Here is an 11,283-nt window from a genome sequence, read left to right as displayed (position 1 = left end):
CAGATGTCTCCAGGTGAGATAGTGGTGGCTGAGTTTTTGCCCTTTTCCCTCCATTTCTCCTCTCCAACCTGACTTGGTACCAACAGCCTGCACTTATGAGGGGGCCGGGTGACAGAGGGTAGTCTGAGACAGAAGGAAAGGAAATTTGTCTGATTCAAAACACACTTTTTTTGTTTTTTGAAGTAGGCTCCACAACCAGTGTGGAGCTTAACCTGGGGCTTGAACTCACAACCTTGAGATGAAGATCTGAGTGGACATCAAGAGCTGGATGCATAACCAACTGAAACACCCAGGTGTCCCAGTGTTTTCAAAATTAACTCCAAGGGCAAAGTTCAAACCAGTTTGAGTCTACAGGGCCTGTTGCCACGGGTGCATGTCTCAGCCTATTTAGGGTGTTGGATACAGAGAAGACAGGCTTCCTTGGAGCCCCCGCCCCAGGAACCTTGTGCCCCTCACGTGGGAGTACTTACCATCTACATCCAGACCCAAGAAAGTTTCCAGAGTATCAAATATGGATGAGGCACTTGTATACGGCCTCCAGGTGTCTGGCAGGTCATGGCCAACTGAAGAAGTCAAACAACATTCGTCCAGTGAGTCCTGTGGGACTTCATTCTCTTCTGCTACTGGCAGCTCCCTGGGGAACCTGGTGTTACAGGGAGGACAGGAGATGCAACGAGAAGGTTGAGTCAACACGGAGTCCCAGCTGGTTTTGGTGGCAGGGAGGAGGGACTGGTCACAGGAAACCAATGGGAAGTCCCCATCAAGGGAGATGAACCATTCTGCCTCTATCTGGGGCCAGAGTGTGGCTGCACTGGGGAGAGATCACGGAGGCGGGGAGGGAGCGAGAGCAGGAGGTGCTCAGAGCATGGACAGAATGGGAGCTTAAGGGAAGGAGCCTGAACCAGCCCTGTGCACAACAGTCACAACACATAGCACACTCAGAAAACAATAAAACCGGCATCAACACTTTTGCATACATTTTGTTGAAATTTACAGAAATCACCAAGACAACCCCAGATTGGCAGCATTGTAGATTCCTAGAAAGCTCGTATGTCCAAGGCCTACTTGTCTAAATACTGAGACATGAATTTTCGTTTTCCTAAACACTTCCCTTGCCATGAATTCCTGCCAACATCATAATGCGAAACCAGCAGCGACAGATGGGCATTTTGGATGGATCCAATACAAAGTGTCCCTGTGACTGCTTAGGATACATACATCAATGGACAAGAGGTTCCTGCTTTTGGGGGGGGATTAAGAAAGGGGCCTCTAGAAGTACCACAGTGAAACAGAGAACACTGCTAACGGAAGATTTTGTGGGTGGCTGAATGGGTAAAATAGGTACGTTTAGCACTTTCTAGATTTGCCTAGATCTGAGATCACGAGATGTCACCATTGAATTAAAGCCCATGATTCTTCAGAGTTACCTGGGGCATATCCGGTCTTGGTCTTCCTCCAAAAGATCATTATGATTTTCTACAAACAAATACAGACAGGTCCAGTCACATAAACAGAACATTTGTATGTTAAAATTAAGTATCCAATACAACCAGTGCATGGGCATAATTACCCTTAGTGGGGCAGCAGGATACTCTGAGAGAAATCCTCCTGGAGGCCTCAGGTAGTACCTTGGGATTGTGCCTTGGTTTGCTTTCCTATACCATTGGGCATGAGCTCCCTAATGTGATAGGGCCACATCTCAAGTGTCTGTGTACAGAGTGAAACATCTGTTTTACCACAGATTCTGGGGAACAGCTTACATGCATTCTAAAACCTTACTGGAACAACCTCTCATTCCCTTATAGTATGAGATGCTCTAGGTGTGAGGGTTTAAGGGAATTTAGACACAAAGACCAGGCTGATGGATGGAATCTGCAAACCCTCACAGCAAAAGGAATCTATTGTGTACAGTCCTTTGTGCTACACAGACATATGAGCCATGCATGGGGAGGGGCGATGCCCAGGCTCAGCTTTGCTTCGAGGAAAACATACAAGGAGGCTGATGGTAGAAGCGTTGACGTGCAATACTCCGACGATGACTCAGTGTAGACAGACAACACAGAGGATACAGACACTGGGGATCGGTGCAGTGAAAGCAGGGAAATGACAAATCCAAAGATACAGGTAAGGCTGACAACATCTTTGGACAGGCACAAAAATTCAAGGGATGTTTTTCGGGTCTACAAAGGAGAGCAGTGCAGATGAGGAGAGGCATTTAAAGGAAATCAGGAACAAAGACAGACACCTCTGCATATGCAGCTCAACTGAGAGTGAGTTCGTCATATCTGCCTTGACTCCAATGTCCTAACTTCTGTCAGGAGCCGTAAGCATGGCCGGAGATGCGGAACAAACGGTAGGTCCCTGACTCACCTGATGTCTATGGTGAAAAGTCTACCCTGGGGCCTGACTCAGATCCCTATGTCTAGCGGGCTTCTACACAGCGATGACACATCTCAGCGGAACCAGATGTGGATACCAAAAATAGCGGGGCAACTTGGGAGGCCAGTTGGAGCTTTATCACATGGACAGTGGAGGACTCACGAGCTGCTTCCAGAGGAGAACAGATGTCCAGATCTTGGAAAGAGTGAATGTCAGCCCTCCTAGAATTCCCGTGGGGGTCAGACAGGCCAGGAAATGCTGAGGAAATCATATAGCATTCATCCATTGAGTCCCATGGGTTGTCCTCCACTTCCACCACTGGCAGCTCCCTGCTGAACCTGGTAGGGTGGGGAGATCTGAACATTAAGACAAGAAAGGTGGACCTCCCACCATCCTAACCGTTTTGATGGGCAGCTGGGAATTACACTCATAAAAAAGGGGCACACCAATTTTTGACAGCAACAACTCTGCTCCTGTTCCAGGCGGCAGTGTGGTGCTGTGGGGGCAGTAGATATAGAGAACGGAAGGTGCTCAGGGCAGTGGCCACAGAACTAAGCTTCTGAGCAACAACCTGAACTAGTGTGGAAAGGAAGTCATGACTCACAGCCAGCATGGATAATTCTAAAGTTGACTTCAACACATTTACGTAAATGTTGTCGATACTACCTTCACTGACCAAGTGAACGCGGGTGTTAAAAGGCATCTTCAAAATGGAGACATCTTGTGTCTTCAGTGTCTCTTTCTCTAACTACTGTCACAGGAGGTGTTCTTTTCCTATAATATATCCTCAATGTGGTAACACCAAAGAGTTAGAGGCAGATATGCCTCTCACTCTGGTTTTACCAAAAAGAGAAGAGGGGAATGCGGAGAATCCCTGTGAAGGATTAGTTCACAAAGTTCAACTGACTGCAGGTTATTGAAATGGAGGGGTCAATAAAAGGAACGTGACCGTGTTACACGGTGAAGACATACATCAAAGTTAAAAGAGATACTTTGTAATTGAAGAATGGATGCAATAGATATGTTCGGCCATTTCTATTTTTTCCTCGAGATGTAATCCTTCAGTTTAACCACTGAAATAACAACCCATGATTCATCAGAGTTACCTGGGGCATGCCTGGTCCTGGTCTTCTTCCTCCTCATGGTGGAATTGATTTTCTGTAATTATATAGAGACAGGGCTGGTCATGAATGAGATCCTTCTCGGTACGTTAATAATCCAGAGTCTCATGTTACCCACACACTCAGATACGTTCCATGTGAGAACAGGTTCAGTCAGAAGAATATGTCAGGGTGCCTCCGATATTGTCATGTGATAACTGGCTTGATTTCCCGGCCTGAGCCATTTGGAAAAATTTATTCTATCTAGGAGATTAACATCACAGTGTTCCCTGTCGTCTGTGCAAGCACTTGAACTTCTCTCTTTGACACAGATTCTGGGGAGCCAGCCTCCCTGCATTCTAAAAGGATCGCTGCAGCATTCACCCTTCTCTCGTCAGATAGCCTGGTTGTTGAAGGCTCAGTGGAATTTGTACACTGAGACTGAACAGATGGAATGCAACTACAGACACTCAAGTTCAAGTGAGTCTTTGGTGCTACTCAGAACATTGGCCTAATTCATGTGGTGGGAGAATGCCAAGGCACAGCTCTGCTTCTGGAAACACACAATCAAGCTATGAGTAGAGACACTTAGGGTGGGTTTTCAGACAACTGTTTAGGAAGACAAGCCAACCTAAAGGAGACAGAGAATGGGGCTAAGAACAGCAAAACCAGTTAACCCTGGACAAGAATGCCAAGTGACTGCGGCAGGCACAGATTCTTAACGGACCCACCTCCGAGATGAAACATAGAGCTTATTAGAGGTGAAAAGAGACATTTCATCCAAATTAGGCCTGACAGACAGGTTTTATGGTCGTGTTGCTGAGGTGAGTTGAGCTTGTCGTGCCTGCCTTGGCCCAACAACGAAGTGACAGAGAAATCAAGGTAACATGGGCATGCCCTGGGACTAAGAAGAGAGCAAATGTGCCTCGCCCACCTGATGTCTGTGCTTAAAACTCAATCCTAGAGCCCAGTTCAGATCAGTTTGTCTCTACAGGGCCTGCCCACAGGGATGACCTCTCTCGGCACAGCAGAGGTCTGGGGTACAAAGAACAGGAGATCTTTGTGGGTGTCCAGGTGGAGCTTGATCACCTGGACAATGGAGTACTCACTGGTCACTTCCAGAGAGGAACAGACTTCCAGTTCCTCGGGTAGGATGATGGTGGTGCTCCTGTAAGGCCAGTAGGAGTCAGACAGGTCGGGAAGAACTGAGTATGTCAAGTAGTGTTCATCCTGAGAGTCCCTTGAGATGTCCTGCTGTACCACCTCTACCAGCTGTCTGCTGAGCCTGCAGGGTAGGGACAAGTGAAGATTAACCTAAGAGGGATCTGAAGTCATAAGTCCTGTCAGGCTTTGATGCAAGGCGGAAAGGAGTGGTCAAGAAAGCAAAGAGGGGAAGGACCCATTAAGAAGAGAAACGATTCTTGTTTTTGGGGGACACGTTGTGTTTCACACAGGGGCAGCTGTTCGAAAGGAAAGTAAGTGCTCGTGCACGGGCCAAATAGCAAGCTTCTGGCGAAAGAGACTGAATTATCTCTGTGCCGTCCACTTATGACTCATACCACACGAGTCCCACAATGGTGGCCTTTCCCCTTCCATGCAAATGGCATTGAGTTCTGCATGTAGTGGCCAAGCACGGGCAGCTCTGGGGGCAGTGGACTGTCACAGAAATCTCATGCCAGGAAGCCCTCTTTCTCTCAACCTTGTGGCATCATAGAACATGTTTGTCTACTTGCTATGATATTTTAATGTTATGAACACTTGTCCACACGAAATCTAAAGACAGAGAGCAGATGTGCATGGCTCTCTAAAGCACACAAGAATGAGCAAGCACCGTGGTCCCTGTGACATATTTGTTCACCCGGGTCAGCGGACTGTGGCTTACTCAACTCGAGAAGTCATTAAGAAATGGGAAGCAATCCCAGTACAACGGTGAAGACAGAGAACATTGTGAAACTGGTAATTTGTCCTGGACCGCATGGATAATACCGTGCTCGTCAGCACTTTCTGCTTCTCCCCGGGTGCCACTTTTGAATCCCCAGCCCCCGAGTGTCCAGAATTACCTGGGGGCAGCCGGCTCTTGTCTTCCCAGACCCTCCTGATCAGTTCGGTCTTCTGCAAATAATGAAGAGAAAGAATTACGTTAAGCACATTCGCCTTCACAGATGCCCACTCCTATATCCTGCATAGCACAGGACTGACATATAAGCACAGCAATACCAGGCAACTGTGAGTGTAAACATCCAGGAGCGCTTAGGTAAGGCCTCGCGGGCAAAAATTGGGATGGTACTCTTGAGTCATTAAACCAATATCCCTGATAAAACAAGCCATCCTCATAGCATCCTAAATCTTGAGTCTAGGCAAACAAACCGATTCTGTTTCTCAGAGATCCTGGGGGAACTCCCTGGCTGCTTCCTAGACAGTTGCTGCAATATTGAGGCTTTTTCCATCTGAAATTCCAACAGGTGAATGGTTTAGAGGAATCAGCCATGCAGATTAAACCAATGAATGGATTCTACACGCCATCAAATCAGAACAATCTTGAAAGCTACAAAGAAACAGGGGACACTCATGGGGTAGGGAAGTTTCAGGACCCTGCATTGCTCCAGAGAAACATACACTGTCCCATAGCAGTGGTCCAGTTCGGGTTCTCAGCTGACTTGAGATGAGATAAGACAAATGAAGACATAGACGAAGTGAAGAGCGTGAACCAGGGGAGTGCCATCTCCAGAGATATAGAAAAGGCTGCCAACAGCCTTGGCAGGCATCCAAATTCAGGGGCATGTTTCATGAATGGAAATTAGAGCCTTGGAAGAGAGGACACGAGCTGAATTCATAATTAGGAGGTCTGGCAGTGACCTCGTGGGCCTGGGCTGGAGAGGTGTATGAGTCTGGCAGGGTGTGAGGAACAAGGAATATGGACACCACCTGGGGGACCACGTGGAGTTATAGCCCCTTTGGAATGGGAGCATTCATAGGCCATATCCAGAGTAGACCCAAATTCAGGTTCATCAAACAGGAATTTGCCATCACGGTAAGACTGGCCGCTGTCACGCCTTTCTTGCACATTTGAAGGAGCCAAAACACATTCATCCACTGTGTCCTGTAGGAATTCCTTCTTTTCAACATCCTGGGGCTCCATGCTATGCCGGGGGAGACAACAATGATAGAAGATCAAACCAGGAGGATCAGACACAATGGCTTCCTAGCTGGGGTTGATGGGTGTGATAGCGAGTGGTCCCAGAAAGCAATGGGGCTGTCCCCTTGGAGGGAAAATACTATCCCCCTATATAAGGAGCAGAGTGCGGCCTCTGATATGAGGAGCAGTGGGAGACAGAGCAGGAGATATTCTGTGCACTGGCCTCATAACCAGGTGACGGAGGAGGTGACTAAAACATCCCTGTCATACTCATGTCATAATTATGACTCCCAACACACAGAGGTTATCAAAACAAGTGGCTTCAACCCTTCTGCATACATTGCATTGACTTGTACATGCAGTGTCCAAGGGACTAAATATCCTGAGGCCTTACTGCCTCTCAGACATTCTGACTCCAAGGAATATTTTCTCAATATTTTGATGGGACATGCATTTATTCTTCAATTTCCTCTCTTGCTATCCAAAATCCTCCAACATGATGTCAAACAGACACAAAATTAATACACATCTCACTTTGGTTTTAACCACACAGGAGAAAACACCTGATTACCGGAATCCCTGGGTTTGCTCAATTCATGTGTGTCCACTCTCTGTAGGTTATTCAACATGAAAGGGAGTAAGAAAGTGACACCTACACAACTACCACATGAAAATAGATGACATGGTTAAAGGGCATATTCTGCTATTGACTGAATGGATGGACTAGTTCTAGGCAGCACTTTCTCTCTATCCCTGGATGTGAGCCAGCGAGGTGAGTCGGGACCCGGACCGTGGGCGACAAGGAGAAGTGACAGAGAGGCTCAAGGGGGAAGACGGTAAGTAGGTCCCGTTCAAAGGCCCTTGTTGGGCTGTGCATCCCCGAACACTCACTGAGCTCTTTCTCGGGGGCCTCTCCCTGGTGCCACCGAGCTGCTGCTTATGCCTCCGCCACGTGGGAACGGCACCTCCCCATTTCTCAGGTAGTTCGGCGCCTGACATAGGAGTCCCGGGTCACCCCAGGCTCCAGGAAGGGACACTGAGTGCGGGAGGGTAAGGAAGACACGACCCAGGGGAGGGTGGAAAAGCTCAGACGTCAGGAAATCCGAGCAGAGGCGGATTCTGATGAGCAGGGAGCTGGGAACGAGGCCCCAGAGATGAGGGGAGATGACGAACTAGACGGAGGATCAGAGGAGAGAGTGACGTGTGCACTTTGTGTAGGAAAGTGGCCCCTTATTTGTTTAGAAAAGGGAAAAAACAGAAATAAGCCGGAGACCAGTATTTCTATTGTGAATGTGAGCGCCAAACAGAGAAGATGGGCTTGGAGATGCTGATGGAGAGAAAACCGGGCACAGGAGCCTTCCTGAGAAAGCCAGGGGAGATGGGGTCCGGGGAAGTGGGGCCAGTAGGAACCGCTCCAGCCCCATGAATCATGCCCTGACACCATTTTCCAAGTGTGCAAGCACCACAGAGACCCCAAAATTAGACATCACAAATTCATAGATGTTATCAAGCAATTGTTGTTGAATCAGCCCCCCTAGAAACGACGTGGTTTCATGCTCCCAGCATTGATGAAACGGAGATACCATCTGCACAGGTTCTGATGAGGGGACCGAGGGGACAATACGTAAGAAGATGACTAAGTTAAACAGCCAGGAAGTCGCAAGCCCAGGCCCTGGGACACAGCTGCCACTAAACACAGGCTCTAGCTCACCTCGCTGTATTGGAGCATCGTGGGGTTCGACCTCACCCCACTGCGGCCTCCAGCCATGAGCCGGTGATGACCAATGCGGGGACCAGAACGGCCTACTCCTGTCCCCACTCACCTTGGAAGGGCGGCCATTGGTTCCCAGGACCCAACTCGGCGTCCAGGCTCCCGAGGGTGCAGGAGAGGCCGAGCCTGGCTCTGTTGTCACCACAATCCAACTGCTGGTCCAACTGCAGTGGCAGAATATTGGCCACCTGGGTGCTTGGCTGTGTCCGTGCTCCTGAAGTCTGCACCTCTGCCCTTTGGAAAGTCCAGTTTCCGCTTGATGGCCCTTGGTGACAGGGAGCCTGCATCGGAGCTGAAGCAAGAAGAGATCTCAATGGGCTCAATCCCCGGGCTCCTTAGCTGAGCACTCCCAGACCACCCATGTCTGATGTCCCCGTCTGCCTTTAAGACCACACTGTGAGCAAGCACAAAGGCACACATGATATGTATGAAGGAGATGTCACCATTATGTCCCAGCCTGGGGATGCTGGGATGGCAGGTTCCAAGCCAGCAAAGTCCCTGAGGTGAAAATACCCCCTTGACGCCACCGGGCCTTTGGATGGGCACATGAGTTCATGCCTATCATTCAGTTAGTAGTAACCTTGGTCCTACAGCCTAGGGAGAAGATCCTAGAGAGGCCTCAGGGCATGTGGAGAAGGAGTTGTCGGTTGTTTCCCCCTCAAGAAAACGAACAGGGAAACAAGTTCGACCTCCAGGCTTCAGGTACCACTAGAGAACGGAGTTGCGAAGGGTACCTCTAGATGCTTTAGGTACCACTAGAGACGGGACCACGGACCAAGTTATGGGAACATTTCACAGCTCTGGAGCCTTTTGAGGTTTCTTATCTGCAATATCTGATTGCTTTCCCCCCACCCACACATCTGTATGCGATATATTCTATTGCCATTGGAGAAGGGGCTAACAGCTCTGAGTAACGTAGCAGCGGTCTGAGTCCCTTTGGAAACTTCCAGGCCAGAAGTACTATAGGATCAGACTTGTGGGTCTTCAGGGAGGGCATACAGCACCCAGTCCTCGCATCACACACCCCTCAGTGAGGTGTGGACCGCACTCCGTAATCAAACCCGCTCAGATTGCGACTGTGAAGGGAGTCCGTGTTCTCAGAAAGGGGGCTAACCAGAGACGTGCCACAGCCTCTCGCCAGAGCAGGTCAGCCTCAGCGGGGCCTGGCGGCTCCCTGCCAAGATTCCTGGTCCCTTGTGTGCATCTCATTCTCCCTAGTCTTTTCATCTGTCACTACAAACAATTCCATGAGTCTGTGACAGTTTAGCCTCCCTGGCAACGCCCTGTATCTCCTCTCACCGTGCGTTCTCCCACCTCCTTCTATCTGCTCTTTCCTGCCTGCGCTAGCAACGCCCCCAAGTCCTGTCCTCCCAAACGCCCACCGTGCTGGGGAGCGCTCAGTCCCCTCTCTGCTGCACACACTCTCCACTCCTCACCCTGCCTCTGGGGTCGCTTGGTCCTCTGGTCCCTCTCTGTCCTCCAGAATCACTTCTCCCCACCCCACACCAGGTGCCTCCCCAGCTCCCAGGGCTTCTGCCCCAAGCACGTCTCTCAGATGGGTAGGCCTTCCATCATTCCTCGAGGCACACTGTCACCAGTCATTGTTAAGCACAATTTAGGACATGTCATATGACTTTATGATACTTCCTACTGGGGGAAAGGCTAAATCATCTCCAATTAGCAAATCTGGTTGGAGAAGGAGTTGTCAAAACCAGGTTCCCCATTCTCAAATGTTATCTTGAATGAAGGTCTAAGTGTGCTTAAAGTTATGACTCCTAATTTCCTCACGTTCTTTTATGGCTCTTTTCTCAACTACCAGGGTTCATTTAATCTACTCAAACAATGTGCTTTGCACATGCAGAAGAAAAGGGAAAATATTTTATCAAACTCTGAAGGACCGTCCACTATTTTTAGTTTGGCTAGTGGGGAAAAGCCCTGGATGAAAGCTAAGGTTGGCACTTCCATGAGATTGGCCTGTTTCTACAAGGGTTCTCCCTGTGCAGGCAGGATGGGCCTGAGTAGCCCTCCTGCGGCCCTGTTGCTGGAATCACAGCCTATGCACACTGATCACACGCTGCCGTCAGAACCCCTACCCTGGACGGGCCGTGTATAATATAGACGCTGCATTCACTCATCTCAGCCCATCCACGTGGCTGAACGTTGCCCCCATGGTCCAGGGTGAATGGAAGGCCGTATCACACACACCTGCCTTCTGAGACATGTGTCTGAACCTTTCTCATCCCACTGCCCATGGGAACCCACACTTGGCCGTCAGCATCTCTGAGGGAATGTGCAGCCTTGCAAGGGTGACAGGCAGCCAAGTGAGGAGCCTCCATGGGACCCCTGGTGAAAACAGAAAAGCCTGGGGACCTCTAAGCCCTGATTGCTTTGGGATGGAGAGCCTCTTTGAGACCTTGATCTCGCAGAGGGGCTGGACGAGCCGCTGGTTCTGCTTACACCACAGAGTGACACACAGGGTAGGGGTTGGCAGATGCATGGCTGAGTCACAGGGGTCTTTGGGACAGTCTTGCAACATTTTTGTTTACATTCACAACTGTTTCAAATAATTTGGTACAAAAGCAGAGATGAAAGTGTGAGCTCCATCCCCACCTACTCCCTGACAGGACTGAGTTGAGATCAATGGACAGCCTGATCTGGTGAGTCTGATGTCCCACTACCCACTGGCCAGAAGTCTTGGGCAAGTGACGTGACCTTGCTGAGGCTCAGCACCCTCAGCTGTCACAGGAGATGCCACATGGACTCGAGAGTGTCCCTGTGAGGACCCGATGCTTCCAGAGAAATAGAGGTGCTGCTGAGTGGGCACGGGAAGGGGCATGGTAGAGCACAAGAGTAAATAACTCTGTGTTTCATTTCTGCTTCCTGAATTGCTGTAACCC

Source organism: Eumetopias jubatus, unplaced genomic scaffold (genome assembly GCF_037043125.1).
Source record: "Eumetopias jubatus isolate StellerSeaLion01/CBP00866 unplaced genomic scaffold, mEumJub1_p1.0 scaffold_54, whole genome shotgun sequence".
Classification (NCBI taxonomy): Eukaryota; Metazoa; Chordata; class Mammalia; order Carnivora; family Otariidae; genus Eumetopias; species Eumetopias jubatus.
The sequence above is the reverse complement of the archived record's forward strand: the minus strand, read 5'-3'. Positions refer to the sequence as shown.